Here is a 13,081-nt window from a genome sequence, read left to right as displayed (position 1 = left end):
CGCACCGCAGTAGCATTTTTCGAATGCGCGTAGTTTTTAATAATTTAATATCTTCCAAACTATTGATCAGAATTACATAGTTTAAAGGCTAATGTAATCTGCATTTAATACTCTAGCCATCAAACATATTTATTTGGATAAGGATTCATATCGAATATAATATAATAGCGCCGTAAGCTTACGACGCTGTTTTTCGTGTGCAATTTAATCGAAGTTTGTTCATAATAACATGGTTTTTGTGAGACATCCATAGATGATTGATATATGCCACCTGAGACTTTTATTTAGAAAATTTAAGGATCTATAATTACTCGATACATCATTTTAATGTAGGTCATATAGTTTGACCTACGTAAGCCCAGAAAGCAAATTTGTGCTATTCATTGTAACGCGATGTAGCATTTTTCGTTTCCGCGTAATTTTATTCTTACGATATCTCCTAAACTATTAGACACAATGATATAGTTTCAATTGCAAATATAATCTACATTAAATTCTCTTGATAATGAACATATTTATTTACATAAGGGTTAATACTGAACTTGAATAATAGCGTCGGAAATAGGGCATGAATTTAATTAATGTTTCTAAAGAAAAAAATGGTTATTGTGAGAAAACTATAAAAGATAGATATATGCTATCGCGGACTTTTATTTAGCACATTTAAAGAGCTACAATTCGCCATACATCATTTTTATGTAGGTCCTATAGTTTAGCCTACGTAAGCGCTGAAAGCAAAAATGTCCCTAATTTCCGCAACAAATTTTGAAGCTATATTCAAAATCTACTAGTCTTCTAGTTATTTAAAAAAAAAACAAAAAAATGGGACCCACCTGCAAGCACTTCCTTTCGATTAAAATAATTTTTATCAAAATCGGACCACCAGGGGCCGAGTTTCGCGGTAACACACATAAAAAAAAAAAAAAAAAAAAAAAATACAGTCGAATTGATAACCTCCTTCTTTTTGAAGTCGGCTAAAAAGCAGCTTCTCAATCGCCTTATACACATTTATTTAACTACGTAACTTAAATAGGAACAATTTAAAGTAGATAGTCTTAAGGTTTAGTTATAGATTTTTTTGCTATAATACTATGCCGTATGTTATTGTTTTAATGTAAGTCCAATTTCAAAGTTCATTTTAATTCGAAAGATTGAAAACAATAATGTCCGTAAGGGTGAGTTTGAATGGTTTCAAGTTCCAAACTAAGGAAGTTTCATTTCAATTAGGAAAACAATTCCGCAATTTGTTTGTTACCGAAACTTTCTAAGGGAATCTTCCTTAGATTCGTCGCTTAGCAAACAAAACAATCGATTCGTTTAAGAGTTAATAACCAGAAGTAATGTGCCCCATCTGTGTCCTCTTTTAACTATAGTATGTCTCTTTTCCGCTCGTTACTCTAAAATAATTATGTTATTTTACGTAAGTAATACAGTTTTTACCTAGGCTAGTTACTCTTGTTTGTTTCACTAAGGCAGCCCCTTAGTGTAGATTTAACAAAAGAAATCTACATTACACCAGGTATGACCTGAAGAATTTTTATATGTAACAAAAGCGTAACACTGTATGATTTCATGTAAGACGTTGTTAACAGATGTGTTTCAATAGAACCCAATATTGAATACAATATAAATTTTCATGATAAAGTAATGGAAATAAATGAAAACGCTAACAATGGACGGTCAGCGCGTGAAGATCGAGAATTCAATCGGAAAATCCCTGGAGGATATGCTTGATCGATGACTTTAATAATAAACTCACACTTCGCCTTAAGAGCTTACCCACACTCACACTACTACAGTAAAAACATATTACATATACACACACACTAGTATACCGTACTATGTTCCAAAAAGTTACAATAATCATCATTTTAACAGTGTTAGGCGCAAGCAACTTCTGTTGCACGAATGTGCCGGCTCGCCCGGTGTAATACCTCAACCACACCAAAGAAAGGCGTGAAGTGGAAGTAATTCTGCGTTTCATTGCATTGCCGGAGACCTAATTTTACTTCCTTTCGTTATAGGAAACGGTGGGAAGGGAAGTAGATTTGATGGAGGAGGGGATGAATAGGAAGGGGAAATATTCTCTTTCTGTACGTCTTCTCCTCCGTCGATTAAAGGTAGGTTAGATTAGTACGCATCTGCAATCTAGTGGTCGTTTCGCTACTTCAACAAATTCAGGTGGAAGAGGGAAAGGACTGGGCTTAAGTGTAGCATTTTTAGAGAGTCTTTTGTCATCATTAATGTGAAGTAATTAGAGGTAATATTTCTTTAATTTTTTAATGATAATAAGAAAAATTGATCACATTTTGATATTTACATAAATAATATAAAATTATCACATTTTGAAAAAAAAAATCCTGTTCACAAAAAGGAAAAAATAGTAATTTAAAAGCGACATTTCCAACATGTTGTTGATATATTTTTCTTTCGTTTTCCCTCAGACGTTAGTAAAACATTGTCGAGCAGCGCTGGCCCAGTTTGTTTTTTTCAAGCGCTCAAGTTACTAAGTAAACTCGATTTCAAATGATTTTAGTATCATTTACTCGAAACAAATAACTATCTGAAATCGTTGCGCCGTAACTTTCCTTAAACTAGGTATTTACTAGTTATACCAGTAACTAAAGTCCCTTATAAATAAGGCTATTGACAAGGCATTTATTTCATAGAACAACGTGTAAGTTTTTGTACTGAATAGATATTGTAAGTATAAGGTACTGACAAATTGAACCATGCCCCTTGTATTTGCCGGTGCACTTTACGCCCGACCGCCGCACAAATTATATTTTTTTAGTCCATTAAAAATTTTGTCACTGACGTTACGAGAACGTTCTCACAAATATTCATACTAGGTCCTCTGGTAGATAAGTAAGAAAAGTAGAGTTTATAATCTGATGACTGTAGAAGCTGATGGAAAATTGTAAACTGAAGGAGTTGTTAAAAATTTCACGTGAAAGCAGACAATAGTCTATATGCTGTTGCAATAAACATTTCTTTAAAGGTGGGCATAGGCTAGATCATTTATTTGTAACAAAACAACAAGCCGCTCTATAATATTTTCTAGTGTATCACACGTTCACGAACCAGACGTGCTTTGGAAACTATGCTTTTACCCATATTATACCATTCGTAAGAACGTTACATTACATAGAAATGCTTGAGAAAATGCTCTAGTGTATTATATATTCACCTTACAATTTTACAGAATTAAAAAATGATGTTGAATTGTTTTACAATATTTTACTACACTGAGAAATTATAAATAACATGACATACCTTTACTTTTTTCACTTCCACTGCGAAGGCACCTTAAACAAAAAAAAAAAAAACAATATTTAAATATTCACTAAACATTGTAATATTGATTGAATGTTCATTTTATCGAATGAACATTGCTTTTAAATTGAATAAATATTATTTTATTACCCATTGAAAACGATGAAACTTCAAGTTAAAACAGTTGTAAGGTAATGAAAGCGTACTTAAGTAAAACAACCGTAGAAAGCATTTAAGAGGTTTGCAAATACTCTTAAGAAAATACTTACAAGTACTACTAAATACTTACACTACACCCAGATTTCCTGTGAGAACGAAGTACAGAAAGTGAATGTAGTTTAAATGAATATATTGGATCGAAATATACAGAGAAAGTTAAATAAAACCTTTTGATAAACAGTGCAAAAATTCCTTTATTCCAATAACCAAACCGTCCCTTTCAAAATGTACATAGGTAGGTATAAATAATTTTCTTCCGAACGGCCATACTGAGTTTGCATAAATTACGGAATGTTATGTCCCAAGCGATACGCCTGCGACCAAAATAATTTACATTTTCATTTAATTAGGAATGACAAATGATAGGTCCGCAGTGGAAACGTTGGCTAAGGGAACGCTTTGCTGGAAAAGTTGCTTTAATTACGTATACGATGTAAAACTAATGTAACATTTGTGTCACTGGATGAATAAATATTTGTTTTTGAAAAAGACTTATTGCCTATTGGCAGAGAATTCATTCATTTAATATCATTTCATTTCATTTACAAATCTAGGAAAACATGGTCGACGAGTTCAAGTACTTAATTCCGCCCGTCTTGCGTACGTCTAAGACAATATTTATAAAACATTGTCTTATTTTTCATTGTTAAAATGCCTATTACTTTTGAAGTCGTACATCTTTATCAGAAGGATGTCATTAATAAAATATTTCACGTATATTTTATCTGGAAACAGGCTCATACAAACATCAACGTAATCCTACCAAATTACGTTGTCCTCATGAGCCTACGCTGACGCATGACTTGATTATAAAGCTCATCGATCAGTCGCTTATCCTTGAGGCCTTTCCAGTTAAAATGCCGCTTTTCGTATCCCTTGTATCTGTGTTTTACGCGAACAAAAATTTAATTTATATTTAAAAAATGTAGACATAAATTATTTTTGTGATTAAAATAAGTTTATATATATGTATATATATAAAAAGATATTAACATCTTCAACAATCAAAACTATGACTATGATAAATGACTGTGTAATCACTGTTTGCCTAGTACCAATTAAAGTTTCACCGGGTTTAAGGTAAAGCGCAAAAGCTACTAAGTCTAAACCTCTTACATAATTCACTAAAACACGAGGTTTCCCTTGGGAGTCTCGGCGCTGGCCGTTATTTCGTTATTAATTCCAGATTCGGAGAAGAACTACAGTTACTTTGCTAAAAGTTTTCCATAATATATCTGAAGGATTGCTTACAGAAAACAAAGAAAGGGTAGGATTTAACTAGAAAATCAAAAACCTATCTCATCAGATAAAAAACAAAATTAGGAATTATTTCTAACTAAGATTCCTTTTTTCAGATCGTCGTAATTCATACTTTTGAATAGAATCACTTTGTATATGTCAATATTAATCTATCACGTAGGTAACTTAAAAACAGCTTATATACTGACTTCTTTTACTATTCAGAACACAAGTTGCGAGAATGTATAAAATTTAAACATGACATTTCAAAAGTCTTACATATCAAAACCACTCGATGCAAGTCTAAAGTATTATAAATGTACATTTCAATGTCCATTTTATAAAGAAGACATCCGCTACAACAGGCTGTTATAAATTGAATAATGTTTCAAAGAATCCAATTTTGGTACTGTCAAAGAAACCGTTGTTCCTTTTTCCGCTGCATCTGTTCCGACAAAGACTTCAATATAATGCGAGTGTAGCAAAACTCAGTATGTGTGTTTTACTGATATTGTTATCATTTATACAAGTTTTAATTGACAATGATAAGTTGTAAACAAATGTTATCATTTATACAAGTTTTAATTGACAATGATAAGTTGTAAACAAATCTTCAAAGTCTTGTTATCTTCTATCATCATCATCTTTATCACCCTCATCATCAACATACAAATAACAATCAAAATTAGAAGTCCTCTAAGTGTTCTTGAACCACAGGATATATTTGAACACTACTTTGGTAAGACGTTGTGAAGAAACCAGAAAAGGTTTATGTCCTAAAAAAAACTAAATAAAAAAAATAGTTTAAAAAATATTTATGGTCGCAATGACATTTTTGACGTAATTTCAACTTTGATTTTAGATAAAACATCTAACTTTAAAAATAATTCATTATGTCTGAGATTTACTAAAGTAAAAACTATGAGAGTAACGTAATATTTATTTCCAAAAGAATCTTAAGCCGTTTCTCCTTGTTCCCTGAAATGTCTACTTCAATAGTTCCATAAACTTTCTTCGCTTGAGTATGAAAAATAACCTACAAATAAATAAAACATGAAATGTGATATTCATTTATCACTTAGATCCGGGTTTATGTATAAGATAAAAAAAGTTTTCACGAAACCTTGGTGTCATGTTGCAACAAACAATAAATACAAAAAGGTTAATTAATGACATTAAAGTAACTGTCGCCCACGATTCCGTCCGCACGAGTTTAAAAAAAAATTAACAAGTAGCCTATGTGTTCTTCCAGACTAAGTTCCGGAGTGAACCATGAAATAAACATCCATCCATCGAAACATTCCCATTTGTAATATTATTAAGATGTATTGAAATTTTTTTGATATCACCGTTCACTTGTAAATGTCGCCATTAATAACTAATCATGTTAACGAATCAGTGAAATATCGTGGTTCGCTTTTAAATTAACTATCATGTCTTACAATTCTTACATAATATAGGTACTTAATCTTAACTTCAAAATAAAAATATTAAAGAAAAAAAATCATAAATTACGATTCAAAGCCGTAGTTTGTTGTTAAAAATGTCTAACATTATCCCGTCAAAATACATTCATTTAATAGACGAGTTTTCGTCATGTTTTCATATATTAGTTAGTGATGTCATAAATTAATGAAGTCGATAATTTGACTGTGACATAAATTATTTTTTTAATAACTTCAGCTGTGGTCTTAAAGAATAAAGGTATTTCAGTTAAGAAAAAAATCATATTATAAAATTTACCACTTTTTTCCACATAGATAGTGGTCGGTTTCCGTTCTGGAAAAAGCTTTTTGCATTGTGTGTCAAGGTCACTCAATGTCTGTCATGATACGAGAATTTATATGAAAATGAAAATCTTTTCATAGCGCATTCTTTGACAATAAAACAATAGCGTGAACATTTCAGCACGATCATTTAGAATCTCGTCAACGAAAGTCTCGCGTCACTTTGATGTGAACACAAAGCTAAAACAATGCGAAACTCGAAACCCTTTAATGTACGCTATTAAAAGTCACGTCGTCGCCATGTTTTTATTTTATCTGCAAAAGTTTTGTATGAATGCGCTAGGTGTTAAGATTTTCTTAATGATAACGTATTTGATTTGTTTTCGTCTCTGGTCACATTCATGACATATTTCTCGGAAATAAACAGTCCAAATAATCATTATGAACTGATCAGAACTGATCTCTAATATCTGCAATAATTAACTATTCAAAATGAACTTGTACTAGATACCACGAGTATAATTCAATGACGAGATTTGATACAACAATCCCAAGATCGGTTGTCCTTACCCTTAAGCAATTAGGCTTTTGGCAGTAAATTGACAATATGTTATAAATTAACTAGCTGTCGCCCGCGTCCGTCCGCGCGCAGTTAAAAAAAATGAAAATTAGATGTTGGCCGATTCTCAGACCTACTGAATATGCTCACAAAATTTCATGAGAATCGGTCAAGCCGTTTCAGAGGAGTACGGGAATGAAAACTGTGACACAAGAATTTTATATATTAGATTATTTTAACTATGTATGTGTGTGTGTGTGTGTGTGTGTGTGAAATAAACAAAAGAATAATAAAAGTTTTGTTAGGTTATACGCAAAACATGACATTGTGTTAAAGAATGTCAGACAATAAATAAAGTGAACACAAACTCTTCTGTATACTTCGTTTACTTCATTAGACGGCGACAGTGAGATCTGTCACATCTGTTTACTCTGAGAAAAACCAAGTAGAGTTAGGATAAATGTCAGAGGAATTGCTTTCGCGACATAAGAGTGGGGAATTCTTAAGGAAAATCTTTCGTCAGCCCACTGAAACGTCAGGTCGAGTAGCCCGAATCAGTTCTTATGCTTGAATAAGAAAAATGATCTACAAATAAATATTACATGAGCTGGGACACTCATTTTTCACTTAGCCGTGAGTTGCGAGCAATATTATACAGGGGGAGAGAAGTTTCCGACTATGCCAAGTTTATTGAAAAAACTTTGATCTTTGTATGTCACCCAAATGAAAAGTTATGTTTCAAACATTGTAAGATAGAAGAAGGAAAGATTTATTTATTTGAAAGATTTTATGTAATATTAATAACTAGTTGTTGCCCGCGACTCCGTCCGCGCGGATTAAAATAACATATTAATTGCTTATATGTACCTACTTCCAGACTATGATCTACGTCTATGCCTAAATTCATCGAGATCCGTTGAGCCGTTCCGGAGTTACCTTCAAACAAACATCCATCCATCCATCCAAACATTAACATTTATTATATTGGTAAGATTATTTCAATATTACAAGTCTAAATTTTTAATAAAACATATTTTAATTGCAGATAATTTTCCGACAGAAGCAAGGTACGAATGTTTATAACTCTATCTAGTCAAAGTCGGCATTCATTCATTTATAACCATTCAAGTTATATCAACTCTATGAAATTCTAACGTGAAAAATCGAGTTTCGTAATTAAAAACAAACAGACAGCGCAAACGAAAACGTGGCGATTCAATTCGCGTTAATTTATGCACTTCTGTTGTGTTTGTTCGCTCTCTTCGGTTGCGGTATTGAAGTGTTTGGGCAAATATCATTCCAGTGAAATACAATTCTCTCTAAGACCGACACGCGAGGGATGCGACGGAATACGTCTGATGAGATTTGCGAACTATATTACCCTGTTAAGACTTTGACCTAGTTAGAGAAGCAACGCGACGCTATGCAAAGCGATTTTATGCGATTTAAAGAAAATGTACTACCGAAGCTACCATCAAAAGCTTGAAACATGTTGTGTTGCATTTTTTCGTTTATCACTCACCAAGGGTTACGGCCTTTATCTCCGTAGACTTATAAATACTTAATGTCACAGTATGACTTAAGGTACTTTAGTTGGTGACATTAATTATCCGACGACACTTAGCAAAACTCTGTTTGAACCATTAGTATGTGCTACTAACTACTGCCTATAAAAATATTTAAAATGTGTTCCAACGAGAAAAACGACATAGATTTATTCATGAACTCCCGCAGGTAAAATAAATATCAACGGAAAAAAGCAGGTTATTTAAATAACTCTTTGTACTATGACATTTGCAGTTAAAACCAGCGAAGCATAGCACCATGTCATCAAAAGTACAGTGTCACATGTTTGATATTAAGTTTCGCAACAGAGAACTTCAAAAACCGGGTCAATGTCAAACGAATTACGTCAAAGCGAGCTTTAATTAATTAAAGCAAATAATGATTAATGAAAACTGCAGCTTTAAAAATAAAAACTAGGTGAAGCAATTAATTACGCAGCGCCGTTAGCGTTGAGTTGTGTGCAAATAACCCAACTCTTTAACGCAAACAAAATATTTCATTATTTCGAGCGTACTTTTTAACTGATTTCTAAAGTATTAATCATTGAGACGAGTGAGGACCAACATTAATCGAATATTATTATTCATGACAATTCAGAAATATTTTAAAGGGGTTTAATTTACTACCAAAGTCAACTTTTCCTCATTGGGCGCAAAACTAACCATTAAGATTATTCCGTAAGTTTCATACTATCGTCTCTAATTCTCTAGATATTTATAAGTCGGAAAATATGTGAACTAACAATGTCATTTTGACAGCGTTATATTTTGACCAATAAGGGAGCTCCAGCTGTACGGAATAATGTTGCCATTTTTATATTTTTGAAATTTATGAAAAATATAATTGTCGATTTGATTGTTGAAATGTTTGCTCACTGGTAACCCTAAAAACATGTAAGCGTCCAGTCAATGTCAAAAAACTGTCATAAGATCCATGTCAGACTATCCGTGGTTTCTGAGACCAAATCCCCGTTTAAAACATGTTGTTATCTCTGTTTTGTTAAAGATAATGACAGGGATGACAATATTTTTTATCCAAAGATTTTGGTTTCAAAAACCCACGGATAGTCCGATAGGTTATTTATACCCAGGATAATCAGGATTTGTTGTGTTTTTAATCAAATTATATCAAAGTAGTGCTTGTACCCTGTTAAATATAAATAAATTTAAAAAATCCGTTTATTAGCATAGCAAGCATTACACTTCCACTTTTAAAACACCTTTAGATACACATAAAAAGTTTTAATACAAAATATATCCCACTCATACACGGATCGTAAGAAATATAGCCCAATGAGTTCTCAATTCAATATGTACTCAAAAAAACTCGGGAAAGCGTCTGTGTAAAAATCTCAACGAAATTCTTTCCACAATCAAAGCAAAAATATACCTGAAGAGGAAATCTTTCCTAGAAAACCAGCTAAAACGCCAACCCGAGTAGTTTCATTTCGTACCTTTGCTTACGTAAGAAAAATTACCTCCTACTATGAATAATGTCGAAATGCCGACGTATGTTTTTTACTTGTTCGCTACATTTGAAAAGACTTATCAACATCACAAATATTTTGCATACAACTGAATGGCACACTTCTAAGCGGTTACTAAGAGCAATCCTAAATGTAGATTTATATCTTGTATTTTTTTAAATATGACCACTAAAAAAACTTTGTTTTCGAAAGCTTTTGTTCACTTCATTTATAATTTGAAAAAAAAAATCTAGTAATAAATATAGCCTATCTTACTCAGTGATAATGTAACTATCTAATGGAAAAAGAATTTACAAAATTGGACCAGTAGTTTTTTAGTTTATTCGTCACATACAAAAATAAAAATCTCGATTCTTTATACTATACGTATAGATATATTAGGTCCTTACATATGAAATTGGCGTTTTGTATGGGAGGAACAAAAAGTCGAATATTTTTTAATATAATATATTTAATGAATCAAAGTATGAACCATTATTTTCTATGTACTTTTGCCATCTCATAGGTAGTTCATTGATCCCTTTACTAAAAAAACCAGTCGGACGGGAATCAATAAAATCTTTAAAAATGGTAATCAGTTGGAGCAAGGTCTGGGGAGTACGGAGGATGTCTTAGACTTTCCAATTGAAGCTCTTCTAATTTAGTAGCCGTCTGTTGCGCAGTGTGTGGTCTAGCGTTGTCGTGAAGCAGCAGTGGCGTGGAGCGATTGACCAGCCTAGGTTGTTTAGCCGCTAGCTTTTCCATCATGGTTTGCAATTGCTGACAATAGACATCAGCCGTAATAGTCTGGCCAGATTTGAGAAAACTGTAATGAACAATACCGGCACTAGTCCACCAAACGCGTAACTTTAAACAAGTAACTTTTTTGGGGTTAATTTTCGCTTGGGGCAGGATTTGGCTGGCTGGCCAGGATCCAACCAGTGCGCTGAGCGCTTCCGATTATCGTAAAGAACCCATTTTTCATCACAGGTAATGATTCGGTTTAAAATACCTTCATTATTGTGCCGGTTTAGTAATGTAACGCAACAGTCGATGCGCGTTTGCCGGTTTGCTTCAGTCAATTCGTGAGGTACCCACCTTTCAAGCTGTTTAATCATCCCAATTTGCTTCAAGTGAATTAAAACAGTTTTATCACTAACATCGCAGCCTGCAGCTAACTCGGACGTGGTTTGCGATGGATCCGCTTCCACAATAGCCTTCAACTGTTCATTATCAACTTGAGTCTCAGGCCGTCCACGGGGTTTGTTCTGCGGATCGAAATTTCCAGAACGAAAACGTTGGAACCAAAAACGAACTGTGTTTTCTTTTGCAACACGACCGCCATACACATCATTCACCCTTCGAGTCGTTTCCGCAGCACTAGTGCCACGGCGGAACTCGTACTCGTAAATAATGCGATATTTTAAGTTTTCCATTTTGTAAAATGAGTGACGAAAACAGAAAAAACAGAAGAAAAAAAACAAATGAATGACGGTCATCGTACCACAAATACATGAGTCTATAGCTGTACAAATTTGAATTTGGAATTCCTTACCAAAGAGGAGAAATTCGTGATTAAAGTGGCCAGTACGAAAAACGCCAATTTCATATGTAAGGACCTAATATGTCTGCCTGTCGTTTCTTGAATATTTTAACAATCCTATAATATAAATAAAATACAATCATTCCTATCGGAATCGATGGTTTTTGTCATATGTAATATTATTTTTATATGCTTAGTACTTGAGAATGTATTTAATACATTTGTATCTTTATATTTACCTACTCGTCTTGATTCGAATGTCGCGGCAAACATTTGCACAAGCGAGAGACGCGTCACACGTGGAAATTGCAAACAGTGTAAACAGAAGCTGCCTCAATTTAGAATAGATTAAATGCAACATCCATTGTTGATTAGAGCCGAAGACAATGTACAGATACAGTACAGATCTTCGATGCTAGATTGAAGGATGCAATAAATTTATTGTTTACGACTAGTTGCTTGCGGAAATAAAAAAATATATCCTTTAGCAACCGGGGATAGTGTAGCTTCCCAACAGTGAAAATATCGGTTCAGTAGTTTCGGAGCCTTTGTTTTTCTCATTAACACAATTATTCTTTCAAAAACTTTTATTTATTACCTACCAGTAAAAAACTTATTCAAAACATGTGGGCTTTATTTAAAAAAAAAAAAAAACAGACAAATTTTTTTACACTACTTTTTAGGCAGAGGATTCTTTATGTTATAATGAACATAATAAGGACAAAGATCATCGTCTGCTGTTTTCAACAGCCACGTATGTAATGACGCAATAGGCAGCTGCACTGCGGTTGTTCTTTTAAATAGCGCTTAGCTATTGCTCAAAAAGTGGTTTATTGAGTGTGCATTTTACACGGAATTATTCACACTCGTTAATATTCTTTCAATTTATAACATTGAAAAGTTTCCTTGACTGTAAATAAACAGGCATTTTAAAATTCAGTATTGTAAATGGAACAATTAATAATAAATCTTACTAATGATGATGGATGTCTGTTTGAAGGTATCTCTGAAACGACTCAACAAATCCTGAAGAAATGATGAAATTTGGCACAGATGTAGAACATAGTCTGAAAGAACACATAGCCTATTTATTAAGTTTGTTTTTAATTCCGCGCGGACGGAGTCGCGGGCGACAACTAGTTTTTTTTTAAACTTAAAATAATGAATATGAAATGAATGAACAACTTCATCAGAACGACTTTATTATTTGTTTATCATTATTTATACTTATATAACATACATTATCTGTGTACTGAAACTAAATTACCAAATACACAAGAAATGTTATCACCTACAGTAGTAAAATCTCAACAACTGTATTAAAAAAAACACTCTGTATAAACGAATAACGGTATATCCTTATCTAATATTAAAGTGGATTAGTTCACAAATCACAGGAAATGATATCGAGGTTTCCGCCGAGTCAGAAGTATTTCAGCACTTTATAACTTCCAGATGACGGCACTTCGCGGATAAACGCATCAGTA

This window comes from Papilio machaon, chromosome 16, assembly GCF_912999745.1.
Source record: "Papilio machaon chromosome 16, ilPapMach1.1, whole genome shotgun sequence".
In the NCBI taxonomy this organism is placed as follows: Eukaryota; Metazoa; Arthropoda; class Insecta; order Lepidoptera; family Papilionidae; genus Papilio; species Papilio machaon.
Note: the sequence above shows the minus strand (reverse complement) of the source record.